The sequence below is a fragment of the Crotalus tigris genome, unplaced genomic scaffold, assembly GCF_016545835.1.
Source record: "Crotalus tigris isolate CLP2741 ecotype Arizona unplaced genomic scaffold, ASM1654583v1 scf7180000017783.2778290, whole genome shotgun sequence".
Taxonomy (NCBI): Eukaryota; Metazoa; Chordata; class Lepidosauria; order Squamata; family Viperidae; genus Crotalus; species Crotalus tigris.
The window spans coordinates 719,322-733,305 of NW_024096633.1; positions in this window are offsets into that span (position 1 = coordinate 719,322).

A 13,984-nucleotide genomic window follows, 5' to 3' on the forward strand; every position below is an offset into this window, starting at 1 on the left:
AGAAACATAACTAGTACTTAGCAGAAATAAGAAGGCTGATTTAAGAAATAACAATGGGGCAACTCAGAACTGATAGCAAACTATAGAAAGAATATAGGACAGCTAAAACTGACCAGTAAAGGGAATAAGAAAATATTTCTTGAATTGATTATGACTAAAAAAGATGTGTCTTGAGAGTTACTGATTGCCCATTGTATGTGACTGAGTGACTGCTTTTTGCAGACTAAGCAGAGGCTGCTGCAAAAACTATAGGAGGAATATAAACCAGACAGTTTTCAAGTGAAGAAATTGAACGAACAAATAGAAAGCAGTATCAGAAATATACAACTGCTTTTTATCAGGGAATTTAATGGAGATGTCCCTAAACACAACCTTCCCCCCAAAGCATATATTTGGATAGTCCAAGATTCCAAGGAGCAAAGAAGAAGAAAAATAAAAGTTTTTCTATTGCTACTGCCTTCACTAAACAAAGTGGAGATAAATAGCCAACACTGTAATCATGTCCTACTGTGCCTGTGGCCTGTTTGTATTCCTGCCTGAGAACAATATTTGCTGCAACTAAAGGAAATACAGCAATGCCTAAAGAATAAGTCAGAGGACTGGAACATTGAATAGTCATAAAGGCATTCCAAAAAGGAAAAAAGACATATCAAATAAAATAACACAGAATTGACAAACAGAAGAACTCTACCTAAACAAAATAATCAAAAAAGGAGTGAGCCAAGGGGACAAAAGTGGCAATACAAAAACAAAGGCAGGCACAGCCACATTTCTCTGTGCATTAATGATTCACCTGTGGAGATGGTTACCAACATCAAATTCCTGGGTGTGCAGCTAACGAGTGGGCTGGCTTGGTCACTCAACAGCGAGACACTGGTGAAGCAGGCCCAGTAGCACCTGCATTTTCTGCATCGCATGCAAAAAGCACATCTCCTATCCTTACCACTTTCTACAGGGGGACAATTGAGAGCATCCTGTCATACAGCATCACAGTCTGGTTTGGAAGCATCACTGCTTCAGACAGGAAGGCGGTGCAGAGAGTGGTGAGAATGGCTGAAAAGATCATTGGCAGTTCCCTCTCTCCCATCCAGAACATAGCACAGAAGTGTTGCTTGAGCAGGGTCCGTAAGATTATCTGGGACACTACACATCCTCTTCACAACCTGTATTCCTTGTTACCTTCTGGGAGGAGGCTTTGTGGTATCCATAGCAGAACATCCAGATTCAGCCATAGTTTCATTCCATACAGGATTAACTTTGTGAACTCTCTAGCTTCCTCCTTCCATTATATATTCAAGATGGACAATATGTAATTGTTATGTATATGTAGGGGTGTGGGTCTATACATATGTTGTATATAGTATATTTAGGTGTGTGTCATGTATGTGTTTAACTTTGAGAGTGGGCAACTAAATTTAATTTTTGATGTGTGCCATTGTGCCCACAGTAAAAAGAAATGATAATAAAAGTTATTGTCAATGCTGCTAACATCGGATGTTTTTTGCTTGACAACAGTTAGAGATGCAACCATTTTCTTCTTATGTTTTACTTTTAGAATTAGATGGTGCTTGGTGGGGGGAGGGATGTGCATGAGAGTTTAGATAGACATAATTATACTGGACTAGTGTGTGAACCAAGATTAATGAAATAAGAGATGATAAGAATTGGCCAGCTGGAGAACTGGAAGGAGAGCCTGCATTTCAAACTAATTAGAGAATGTGATTTATGACTGTTAATTGGAGGAGGGAATTGTGCTTTGACGCTATGTGCTCAGGGGAGAGGAATCCAGTTTTTGGCTTTGACTGTGTTAGTGCCGATGCTATGCTACTCAAATAAAGATTCTTTAAGGTAAACAATGCCTCAAAGTTCTTTGAAGAGTTTCATCTGTCAGAACCATGACAGTTATCTTAAAAACAAAACAGAAGATATTTCATACTGCTGAAATAGAAACAACTTTCTTTTAGATAATTATAAATTTAACTGTGACTCTAGGGTTACAACATTACTCTCCTTTTTCTCTATTTCCTGTCTAATCATCAAAACAATAAATCATACATTTTTGGCAAAAAATCTACAAGGAGTTTCCAGGCAGCAATAAACACAGACATTGTTTTTTTCTCTCTGTCTAATCAAAGAAATCAATTTGGCCATTTCAGGAAGTTCCATTATTGTCACCAACTGGCATTCCTCTATTGTGGGTAGATGAATCTTTTCATCTTTGCGCATACAATAATCTTGGTTCAGTTATTATCAGTGCTTTTTTGTAAGAAAAAAAAGATGCTGGAACTCACATCTTGTTAATCTTTTATTTACCTTTTGCACATAGTCAATCACTGTACACACAACCACACACATCAGTTGTGTAAGGAAACATAATGGTCGCCACCCACAGTAAGCACTCAGCGTATGACCACTTGACCAATCACAAGCTGAGCAGTGCCCCAAGTCGAGCAGCCAGACAAAGTACACCTGCTACACTAGACAGGATGATTCACGTCCATGTGGATCAAACATCAAATTTTTAAAAGTTACTTTTAAAACTTAGAAAATTTGTCAAAAGAGTCTGCTGGAACTCCATTCTGGTGAGTTCTGTGAAAAAAAAGCAGTGGTTATTATATACAAAAACAAAGTTTTATGACTTTTTTTTAACTGTTTGTCCATCAATCCCCAAAGGAAAATGTCTACTGTATAAACTCTTTCTTAATAGAAATATATTAACAATGGGTGTTGTTTCTGTATGGCAACATTATGTTCTATAAGAAGACAAAAAGGAAAGTCATAGTAGTTGGGAACTAACTACTAATAAGGAAAAGAAATGAAATTATTGTAGTTTATTAATTCTTATTGAGGCTTATTAATTCTAGTGACAATGTTTTTTTCCTGATACCCATGTGGGTATCACAAACACAATTGTGAAATCACAAAAGCAAAGGATATGAAAAGATCTGAAGATTCAGGTGATACTCTCACTCTCACTCTGGTCCATGCAAAAAGATGGGGAAAGAAAAGAACAGTTATGGGTAAATGTATTAGAAATCAGGGGTTCTCAGCCTTGGCTATTTAAGACTTGTTTATTTAAGTCCACAAGTCTTAAAGTTGCCAAGGTTGAGAACCCCTGCATTAGATGAACTTGAAACTTAACACCAAAAGACAAATACTGAATGTGATTTAATAGGTCAACAGAAGACATAACAGAATTATGGTTGGAATATTGTATTTGAAGGATATCATGGGTTAAAAAAATGAAAGTGATACAAAAGGAGTTGTTTTAGATGGTAAATGTAACTATACACACTGAGAAATACAAGTGATATGGTCTTTTCAATATTGTAGGGAACACCTGGGATTAGCAGTACTGCTTGGCTTCAACATTTAAAAACTGTTTGAAAACAAAATGCCAACAAAATTGATAGGAATGCATCATGCAGAACAAATTTGTATTTCTGTATTTCTGTCTGGTCTCTACTGGTTTGGATGACTGGCTTTTTTTAACTGCAAAGAATCATCTTTGTTACTTCACTTGTCACAGCCAGGAAATCAGCAAGGTCTCCATTATAGGGTCTATTTTAGCACTCTAACACTATATGTTAGATAGTTTGTTTCTCCACCCCCCCCCATATTTAAAATTTGGTGATGGTATTTTGCTCCACTTATAGAATCTGCATAACTATCATGGCCTGTGTGAATTCTATTCAGTGTTGTCCATATTGCATGGGGCTGGTCAAATCCAGCAGCACTTCAAATGTTTTGAGTTGGCTGTGTTCTGTCAAGCAAAGCTGGGAATGGTCCAAGTGTTCTGTAAGAATAGAATTCATATGTTTAGTACCTCATCACATCATACTAAACATGTGAGTCCTATTTCTTACAGAACCTTTGAACCATTCCCAACTTTGTTTTGACAGAACACAGCCAGCTCAAAACATTTGAAATGCTACTGTTTTCTTCTGAACTCAAAACACAATTACTGTTCTATTTCATACCCACCCATCATATAGGGAGGCTGACACAGATCAACCAAAGAAAACTAATTAGGCAAGTTTGAGTTTCCTCCACTTTCTCAAGAACAGGAATTGAGAGAGTCATCACTTTAAATTTCTCTCCTTTTCTAGTCTCTGAAGTTCACAAGGGCATGACTCAAGACACAATATCAGTGAAGTGACAACGTTACAATCTGTTCTCCTGGGGAGTGATATTAAGCAGGCTTTCTGTATAAAATGGCATACCTCAGTAGTGTATTGCAAGGTGCAAGTGGGGTTATGGGTTCTTTTTTCACATTTAAGGTAAGGGAAAGAAGAGAACTATGCTTGGAAATACTGCTACATCCTTGCCAATTCTTGAATCTTACTCCAAAATGAAGAGAATTACAATATTTTCTTAATAAGTGTGCATAACATACCTTTAATTAATTACTATATTATTATTATTTTAAAAAAAGGAGATGTGAAATGTTGAGCTGATGAGTAAAGGTAGATCATATCTTTATAGCAGTTGGGTGTACAGTAACTTTGTTTCATCCTGTAGTCCTTGAGGGCACAAGTTCATATCATGGCTTTACTATTGACAACAGTGACATTTCTACTGCCATGTTAACCTAACCCTTTGCTTATTTTCTGCAGTGTTTATTGGTTTTCTCCTATTTCTTCCCCAATATAATAGCATTCAGTCCCATGTGAGTTTTAAATTCTACAGATGGGAAAAGGCCAAATTACCTGAGAAAGGAAAGAATTCTGCAGCCAAATGAAAAAAGAAATCCCCAAATGTATGAGGCATGAAGGCAGAAAATACATTTACGAGCAGATTGTGAAGGCTATGTAAAAAACATAAGGTTTTATAATGCATGTAACCTTACAAGTATCTCTGTAGCATGTAATAGGTGCCCCCAAAGCATTGACATCTGTTTGAAAATAATAAAAGATGGCATTTCAGATTCCTAGAGCTGCTTCCAAATTCTGGGAACTGACAAATTATGCAAAACTTTTTTACTTGCCTAACGAGATGGCAGAAGTCTCCTGTGATAAGGAACTAAAGTTTAAGGAAAGAAGATTTCATATAATCTCTATAAAATTTGAATGAAGGAGTTACAGGGGACATTCTATTCTTCCCAAACTTTGCTCAGCTTGGATTTAGTCAGTCAATCAATCAGTCAGTCAGTCAGTCAGTCAGTCAGTCTGTCGATGTATACCTTGCCTTGATGCCACCAGTACATTTCCTAATGTAAAAATGGAGATTTTACTATAATGATTCAAACTTAAACATGGCTTAAACATAAAGAAGGCTAATCCTATGCACTAGAGCTAGTCTGACTATTGCTAAAATCCTACATAGTTACTGATAAGCTTATTTATCAAGTTCTTCAGTAACTTCTCTTAATTTGGTGTTCAAATAATACAGATATCCTCTAAATACATTATACCAACTGTTCCCCACACAGTCCATATTCCAGTGCTACCAACCACTCAATTAGACAACCCTCAACAAGTCTGTTGATCAGCCATCCATTTCTAAGCTTATATCTGACTGCTGCTGTTGACATTTACATATGAAACATACAAATTTCTTTTTGCTTGCAAATAGTTGTGAATGCATTGTACAGGCAAGAACTTGTATTTTTTCATCATCAAAAATTTTGCATTTTTCCAGTTTATTATATCTATGCTTCTTTCTATAACTTGCATATGAAGAAAGAGTATGCATTTTCACAAGTTTTCTATGCAAGCTTCCTTACATAATTTATTTTTAGCAGATTGTTTTAAAAATGCAGATAGTATTTGGGAAATGAAACAGGACTATGGCAATGTCTCAAATTTCTTTTCATCTCTACCTTTATCTAACAATATAAAGGCAAATACTACATGACTTAGGATATATTGTCTATCATGTTTATAAACTTGTTTCTAATATGTTTTTAACCTTGTTTTACCCTTATTCTTTAATGCCATAGAATAATTTTCAAAACTTGATTAATGCTACCTTGAGTAATTTTACAGCAATAACTATGATGGATTTTAACTGGCAATATGGGATCCTTTCCTAAGTAATTTTATGGTATTTCCTTTATACCGCAACATTAATTATTATAATTTATCTAACTGTTAGAATTGCTAATATAATGTAGTCTTAGAGTTGCAGTAAGATTATGTCATCAGCCTCAGTAGATATTTGAAGACTGCAGGTGAGAGAGAGAAAAGAAGTTATTTTGTATATAATTTATTGGAAGTGAAATATAATGGCAACTATATATTTTAGTCTTATCATTTATCAAGCACAGAAGATTTTGCCCATTGTTGCCAAGCTTTCATATCTAAAACTAAATTTGGAATCGAAACATACCCAATTGGACACAGGTTTCTGTTTCTTTGAGATTTTTGTTTTTCTGAGATATGCTACCAGTGCAAACAGGGACATTAATTAGATAAAAACACACACTCATATAGACACACAGACACACAAAAACCCCAAAGCCCCTAAACAAAGCAAACAATTGAAAACATCAAATAAAAGCTAAACTTTTGGGGAGTAGGGTGGAAGAGGATAAGGTGTGTATGACCTGGAAATCAGAGGAAAAATCATTTCATTTTTCTCTGTTTTGATTTTGCTTTTCAGATAATTTCACTGGAAACTAATTTCTGATTAGAAGTGTATAAGATTTAGTGTTTTGGGAAACAAAATAAGACTACAAAAATGATGCTACCATATAAAAGGAGGGGAAGGAACAAAGAATGTATCATATCACACAATTCTTCTCAAATGAAAAAAATTAATTTTAATGGATGGCTGAATATGAATTCTGGCCAGCACTGCTGCAGCCATGTGAGCATGGTCTGTGCACTTGGCAACCCATTTGCACCTATGAATGACTGCCAGGTACCAATCATGGGATCACATGATTGTCATTTGCAACCTGCCATGCTGGCCCCTTCAGAAAGGAAGATCACAAGATACTAAGGTAAGTCTGCCTTACCCGTGCACCTTCCCCCAGCTCCTGTGCACCAGTGTATTGCTGGTCATTCATGGACCTTTGCGCACCTACCACAGCCTGTGTGGCACCTCTTGCAAATCCTTTCTGAACCTCATGGACCTCTTGCAAACTCTCACAAACCCTTCATGTCCTGCACAGCACTTCTCATGCAACCTTGGGCACTCTTCTGACCCTCCACTTCTATGTATTCTCTCAATCCATGCCACACTTGCTATGTACCCTAGCAACCCACCCTAACCCACTTGGTGCCTTGTGTACCCCTCTGATCTTCACACCTCTGCCTCTTTCTCACCCTTCCCAGTTCATGCAGTGCCTCTTGCACATTCCCTCATACACTTGTGCACCATCCCCAGACCACATCATGCCTCTTGCATACTCTTCCCAATCTCCTACCCTCTCCTTGCTTCCTTTCCTTTTGTGAATGCTCCAAGACTGAAAGTTTTTAAGAAGAGAGTGGACAACCATTTGTCTGAAATGGTATAGGGTTTTCTATGGTAGCAGGGGATTGGACTAGAAGACCTCCAAGGTCCCTTCCAACTTTGTTATTCTGTATTCAGTTTTTTAAACTTACAACTTCCTGTTAATTTCCCCATTGCTTTTGGTTGTGGGAACCTGGCAGGAAGTTGCCTCACATAATGACAGGGTTATTCAGTTAATGATATCAGCTGTGATTGCAAGGATTGCTCTCGATAAGTGATGAGGGTGGGCTTTACAATCATGTTGCTTAGCAGTAGAAATTCTGATCACAATTGGCATTGTAAGTATATGTATAACTATATGTATATTAAACCTGGGTTTCATGCAAATGCTTACACATGGTAATAATTTGAAAGTAACTGTGTTTAAACATGTGACCAAGAATGTGTGTATTGTGCCCCAAGGTGACTAAAAACTATGTAATTTTTATTTTAAATATGACAGTCTGTCAAAATAGCCATATATGCTATTTGCAACTCATTGATCGTTATAGATCCTTTTTCATTCAACAGGCACTAGATTGTATGGCTACACTATGAAACTGTAATCAAAACAAATGTAATGTCTACCTCTCAGCATATCATTTTCAGGCATTTTCCAGAACATTATGTGATAATTATTTTTCTGAACATTTGCCAAGCACCAACAAGAAATTGTGCTCTATTTCACAGAACAAAATATCAAAAATATATTACAAAGAACAACTACTTCTTTGTATCCCAAATTCTATTATCTTCCTGTCAATCAAAACTCAGATGTTCTCATCCCCCTTGTATTCAGAATTTATCAGATTAGAGATTCTCAAACCTTTACGTCAAATAGACCTGAAGCATCTGTGGCCTCCTAATTATTGATAGTCTGCAAGTTCTCATGCTGGAGTGGTGGGTAGGTGGGTGTACTGATAAGACTTTAGTAACGTTTGGAGCACTGTAACTGACCTAGTCTTCATGTAGGCAATCCACCAGAAAGAAATGGGTATGTAGATTTTTTTTCCCCAATGACATTAATATATTTCTATCTGAAATGCTGGCTAAAGTGAAGAATTTGGGTGGGTAAGTTTAAAGGTAAGATAAATTAATTCTTCAGAGGTATTTCATCAACTCTTGGTTGAGAACTCTTTCATCTTTAAATCATATTTGCAGGCAGGACTGTTCTTGGGGAGGGCTTGCTCATCTTATTTTCTTTCTCAAGATTAAGACTATTTCTGTATTTTCCGCTGAAGAACCTGAAGGACAGCTGGGGCAGAACCCCCCTGATATATCATCAAGTCACTGTTGACTTTTAGTGACCGCATAAGACCATATTCTATCTCTATGGTCCCTAAGAGTCAATGCTGATTTCATGGCACAGCAGTGCTTCTGCTGGTATATAGCATAAGATTAGGAAATGAATATCCATATCTTAACATGCCTTTCTTATCATACTGTATATATGTTAGTTGCTTGGTTATTTATCTAAAGAGGTTATAACATACTATAATCTGAGTAGCCTGGTTTTGCTTAACTGGAATCTTAATTTTCTTCCAAGATTTGGCTCATCTTCTGAATTTACAGTATATGAAGAGATGCACTGATGAGAATCAGAAAATCTATTTCATATATTTACCACCATTGGATTGAACTCTAAGAGCAATGTCCTACTGCAGCATCATTTCTATTCATAAGTTCATTCAAGCCATTTTGAAGCTGACTCTGCAATAGCCTTCACTCCTGCAGACTTGCAATGGAGAGAAAAATCAGCAAACACTAAAAACCAAATGGTGTTGTATTTCCAGCTGACTAATGACTTATAATAACCATCCTGCCCTACGTATCAAGTTTCTGCATGTCCTCCCAACTTCTCCTCCATGGGGAAAAGCAAAAAATAAAATTGAAAATGTCCCATCACCATCAGCATTTCCAAATACAAGCCTTTCTTTGGCTATTCTTCCAAAAGTAAAGAATAGCAGCATAGCCATCATTTCTTTGTTATATTTAACTGATAGCTGTGATATTACTGTACACAGTCTAATTTGTAGCTGAACACTTTCCCAGTAGCTGTAGTCATGGCTATAGATTGCTGTTCTGGTGGCTGAGTAAATGAAAATAGGACATACAGACAGTTATGAGGAACAGGATGCTGCGTGAGGGAGACATATGTTTGGTCCTAGTCCTGGTCCTGTAAGCACCCAAAATTTCCTTACCCCCCCCCTATGCTGCACAGGGACTAAGAGCATTTTTTAGCAAATGTCATTACAAAGCAGTTATTGTCTAAGAAAAAAAGAAAATAAACAAAGTTCTTATTGATATCACCTCTGATGGCAAACAGACTCAGAGCAGCTGCTAGAGAGACAATCTTGTGAAATCATCAAGTCAGCCTTCTGTTTTCTAAGGTTTTTGCAGGTGTTTGTATGTAGGTCTTTGGTTATTCGAGTTTTCTCCCACGTAAAATTGGAAGTGTCTTGGCGACATTTTGACGAAGTTCCATTCGTCATCTTCAAGCTGGTGTTTTCGGCTTCGTGCTTCTAGGAGCAAGGTGTGATCGGAGCTGTTTCTTCCTTTTAACTGCCAATGGGGGTATGAACTGATTGGGTGGGAGCTTGGCTGTGTTCTGATTGGGTGGAGGTGTGTTCTGATTGGTTAGGAGCTTGGCTGTGCTCTGATTGGATGGGGGGTTGGCTGTGCTCTGAAGCCAAACAACAGCAATGCAGCTCACCATCTCACATCCCCCTGCAACTCAAACTAACCTGAGCATAACAAAGCCCCCACCCAAACAGAGCACTCTCCCATCCAGTCAGAGCACAGCCAACCCCCCATCCAATCAGAGCACAGCCAAGCCCCTAACTAATCAGAACACACCTCCACCCAATCAGAACACAGCCAAGCTCCCACCCAATCAGTTCATACCCCCACTGGCAGTTAAAAAGAAGAAACAGCTACGATCACACATTGCTCCTAGAAGCACGAAGCCAAAAAACACCAGCCTGAAGATGACGAATGGGACTTCGTCGAAACGTCGCCAAGACACTTCCAATTTTACGCGGGAGAAAACCCAAATAACCAAAGACCTCTCTCTCTCTCTCTCTCTCTCTCTCTCTCTCTCTCTCTCTCTCTATATATATATATATATATATATATATTATATATATATATATATTATATGTTTCTGAGGTTTTCGCGGGTATTTGTATGTAGGTTTTGGTTGTTCGGGTTTTCTCCTGCGTAAAATAAAAGCCTCCCCCATTAGCGAAGAGATCCAGCAAAGAATCATTCCCAGAGAGAAATCATCCAGATGCCCCAAACTCTATGGTCTCCCCAAGATACACAAAGAAGGAACCCCACTCAGACCTATAGTCAGCTCCATAGGCTCACCTCTACAAAACCTAGCCAAATTTCTCGCCAAACAATACAGCCCTATGCAGAATCCATCACCTCACACGTAAAAAACTCATTCCAGTTTATAGAGATCATAAAGAAACAAAACTTACAGCCCAGCGACCTACTAGTGAGCTTCGATGTCATATCCCTCTTCACCCAAGTGCCTATCAAAGAAGCCTTGACAGCTATCCAAAACAAATATAACCCCCCCAAACACATCTTAGATCTGACCAACCACTGCCTATCCAACACATACTTCATCTATAATGGACAAAAATACAAACAAACAGAAGGAGCACCCATGGGATCACCCCTCTCACCTGTCATTGCCAACCTCTACATGGAACACTTTGAAACCCAAGCTCTAGAAAAATCGATCACAAACCCAAACTCTGGCTCAGATACGTAGACGACACCTTCATAATCTGGCCACATGGGAAAGAAAAACTGGACAACTTCCTCACACACCTCAACAGCCTACACCCCAAAATACAGTTCACCATGGAAACAGAAGCTAACAACCAACTTCCCTTCCTGGATGTCTTAGTCTACAAGAAATCCAATGGCTCCCTAGGACACACCATCTACCAGAAGAAAACACACACAAACGCTATCTGCACGCTCTCTCACACCACCACCCAGCACAGATCAACTCTGTAGCCAAGACACTCATCTCCAGAACAAAACGCTTAGCTGACGAACAACACCTAAAACCCGAACTACACACTCTCACCAATGTACTAACATCCAATGGATTCCATAGAAATAAGATTACAAACCTAATCCAAAAAGAAACCCCCACTAAAATCCAAGACAAAGAACAAGAAAACGGCAAAGCCCTCCTCCCATACATAAAAGGCACCACAGACAGAATCAGTAAGATCCTCCATAAACACAACATCAAAACAGCATTCTGCACAAACAGAAAAATATCCACCATCCTTAGAAACCCCAAAGATAAAATTGAATTAGAAAATCAAGGAGTATACGAAATCCCATGCACCACTTGTCCCACCACATACATCGGACAAACCAACAGAAGAATAAGTGCACGCATTGAAGAACATAAGAACTCAGTCAAAAAAGAGGAACCAACATCTTCCCTGGTCCAACACCTTAAAGCCACAGGACATGAAATTGACTTTAAAAATACCAGAACCATTGCCAAAAGTGAACATTTTAATAACAGAATAATCAGAGAAGCCATCGAGATAGAAAAACGCCCACACAGCATGAACAAGCGAGATGATACCTCCCGCCTACCAGCCATTTGGAAACCCGCCCTTATTGACAAACGACTCCCTAACACAAAAAATGATACCAGACCCACACTCACAAAAACCACACAGGATGTCACCACCACACATCCACGCAAAAAACAAACCCAAAGCCACACCGATGACGAGGCACGACCACAAACCAGAAGCCAGACCACAGCTGCATCATTAGCCACTTTAAACCCCTCCAATCCATACATGAAGCAAACTGACACCCTCCATGAAGAGGAAGCACGACCACGAACGCGAAGCCAAAAAATAGCAAGGCAGCCCAAAATCTCAAACCCCTCTGCAACTCAGACTAACCTGAGCACAACCAAACAGAACACTCCCCCAGCCAATCAGAGCACAGCCAAGCCCCTAACCATTCAGAACACACCTCCACCCAATCAGAACACAGCCAAGCTCCCACCCAATCAGTTCATACCCCCACTGGCAGTTAAAAGGAAGAAACAGCTAAGACCACACATTGCTGCTCGAAGCACGAAGCTGAAAACACCAGCCTGAAGATGACGAATGGGACTTCGTCGAAACGTCGCCAAGACACTTCCAATTTTACGCGGGAGAAAACCCGAACAACCAAAGACCTACAGATAGATAGATAGATAGATAGATAGATAGATAGATAGATAGATAGATAGATAGATGTGTGTGTGTGTGTGTGTGTGTGTATGTGTGTGTATTCTTTACATTGTAATTTGAAATATATCTCAGTTGAGCCAAAAATAAATTAGTTCAGTGGATGAAAGTAGATGGGCATTTCAGCAAAAGTCTAAAGCTGATTCTGGCAGAGTCCTTTTAGAATGGTCTAAATCAACATTGCCCTGTATATTTCTTAGGTATAAGGTTCATTGAATTGGAGTGGAATGTACTTCTGGGAAGGAATGTAGTGTAAAATACATTCCCCAGGAGAGAAGGAATTGCAGTCTTAATATTGGAGGAGGTAACTTGAGAAAAATTGTTAATAGTTAGCATCCTCAAGTTTTTAGAATCACTGGAAATGCATTATTAAAATAGAGTCACTATTCATTTAGACATTAAATTTTGGATTGCTCATGGCATTTTGAGGTGGAAACCTGAGAAAATGGGACAGAAAGGAGAAATATTTCTAGAGCTTCCCAATCAGACTTGACTGCTACCACTAGATGGCAACAAAATATTACTTTCCCCATAACTCTTTAATGCCACCTAGTGGTCAGATGACAGTAGCTAGGTATGGTAGCCCTAGGTATTGTATTTGGTTCCATCTAATAAATTTCTATTCAAACCGTATCAGAAGATAGAACATTACATTTCATGATAAAGTTGCACAAGGAGACGTATGGTAGCTCTCGGTACTGTATTTGGTTCCATCTAATAAACTTTTATTCAAACCATATCAGAAGATAAAACATTACATTTTATGACAGAGTTGTACAAGGAGTGATATCCAGTGTGCTGGACAGAGGCTATCCAATTTGGTAGTTTTAATATATTTGGGATTGATTTATGTTTTGCTATTGGATATGATGAGTTATATAGTCCTAAATAGCTAGAAGATACCATGCGCTTTCCTGCTGCTTCAGTAAAATAATTTTCACCCACATACAAACAGTCTCACACAGAGATGCAAAGTGCCTTTATGAACACAGTAAAGATAATAGTTCCTATTCCAGAGAGCAACACCCCATATCTTTTTTTCCTTCTATATGAAAAGCAGAGCTTTGAAAAGGATGTTTCCCTTTTGTGTAGTGAACCTGAAATATGCCTTTTATTGAAGTCTACTGTTCACTTGCCTTTGAACAATTTCAACTACACTCTATTGTTAATAAGAGCAACCCGTCAAATCCGAAGCCAATTTCTTGTGTATTGCATTCTGCTAGCCATTTTCATCCAATCTTCACTAGATCTAAAAA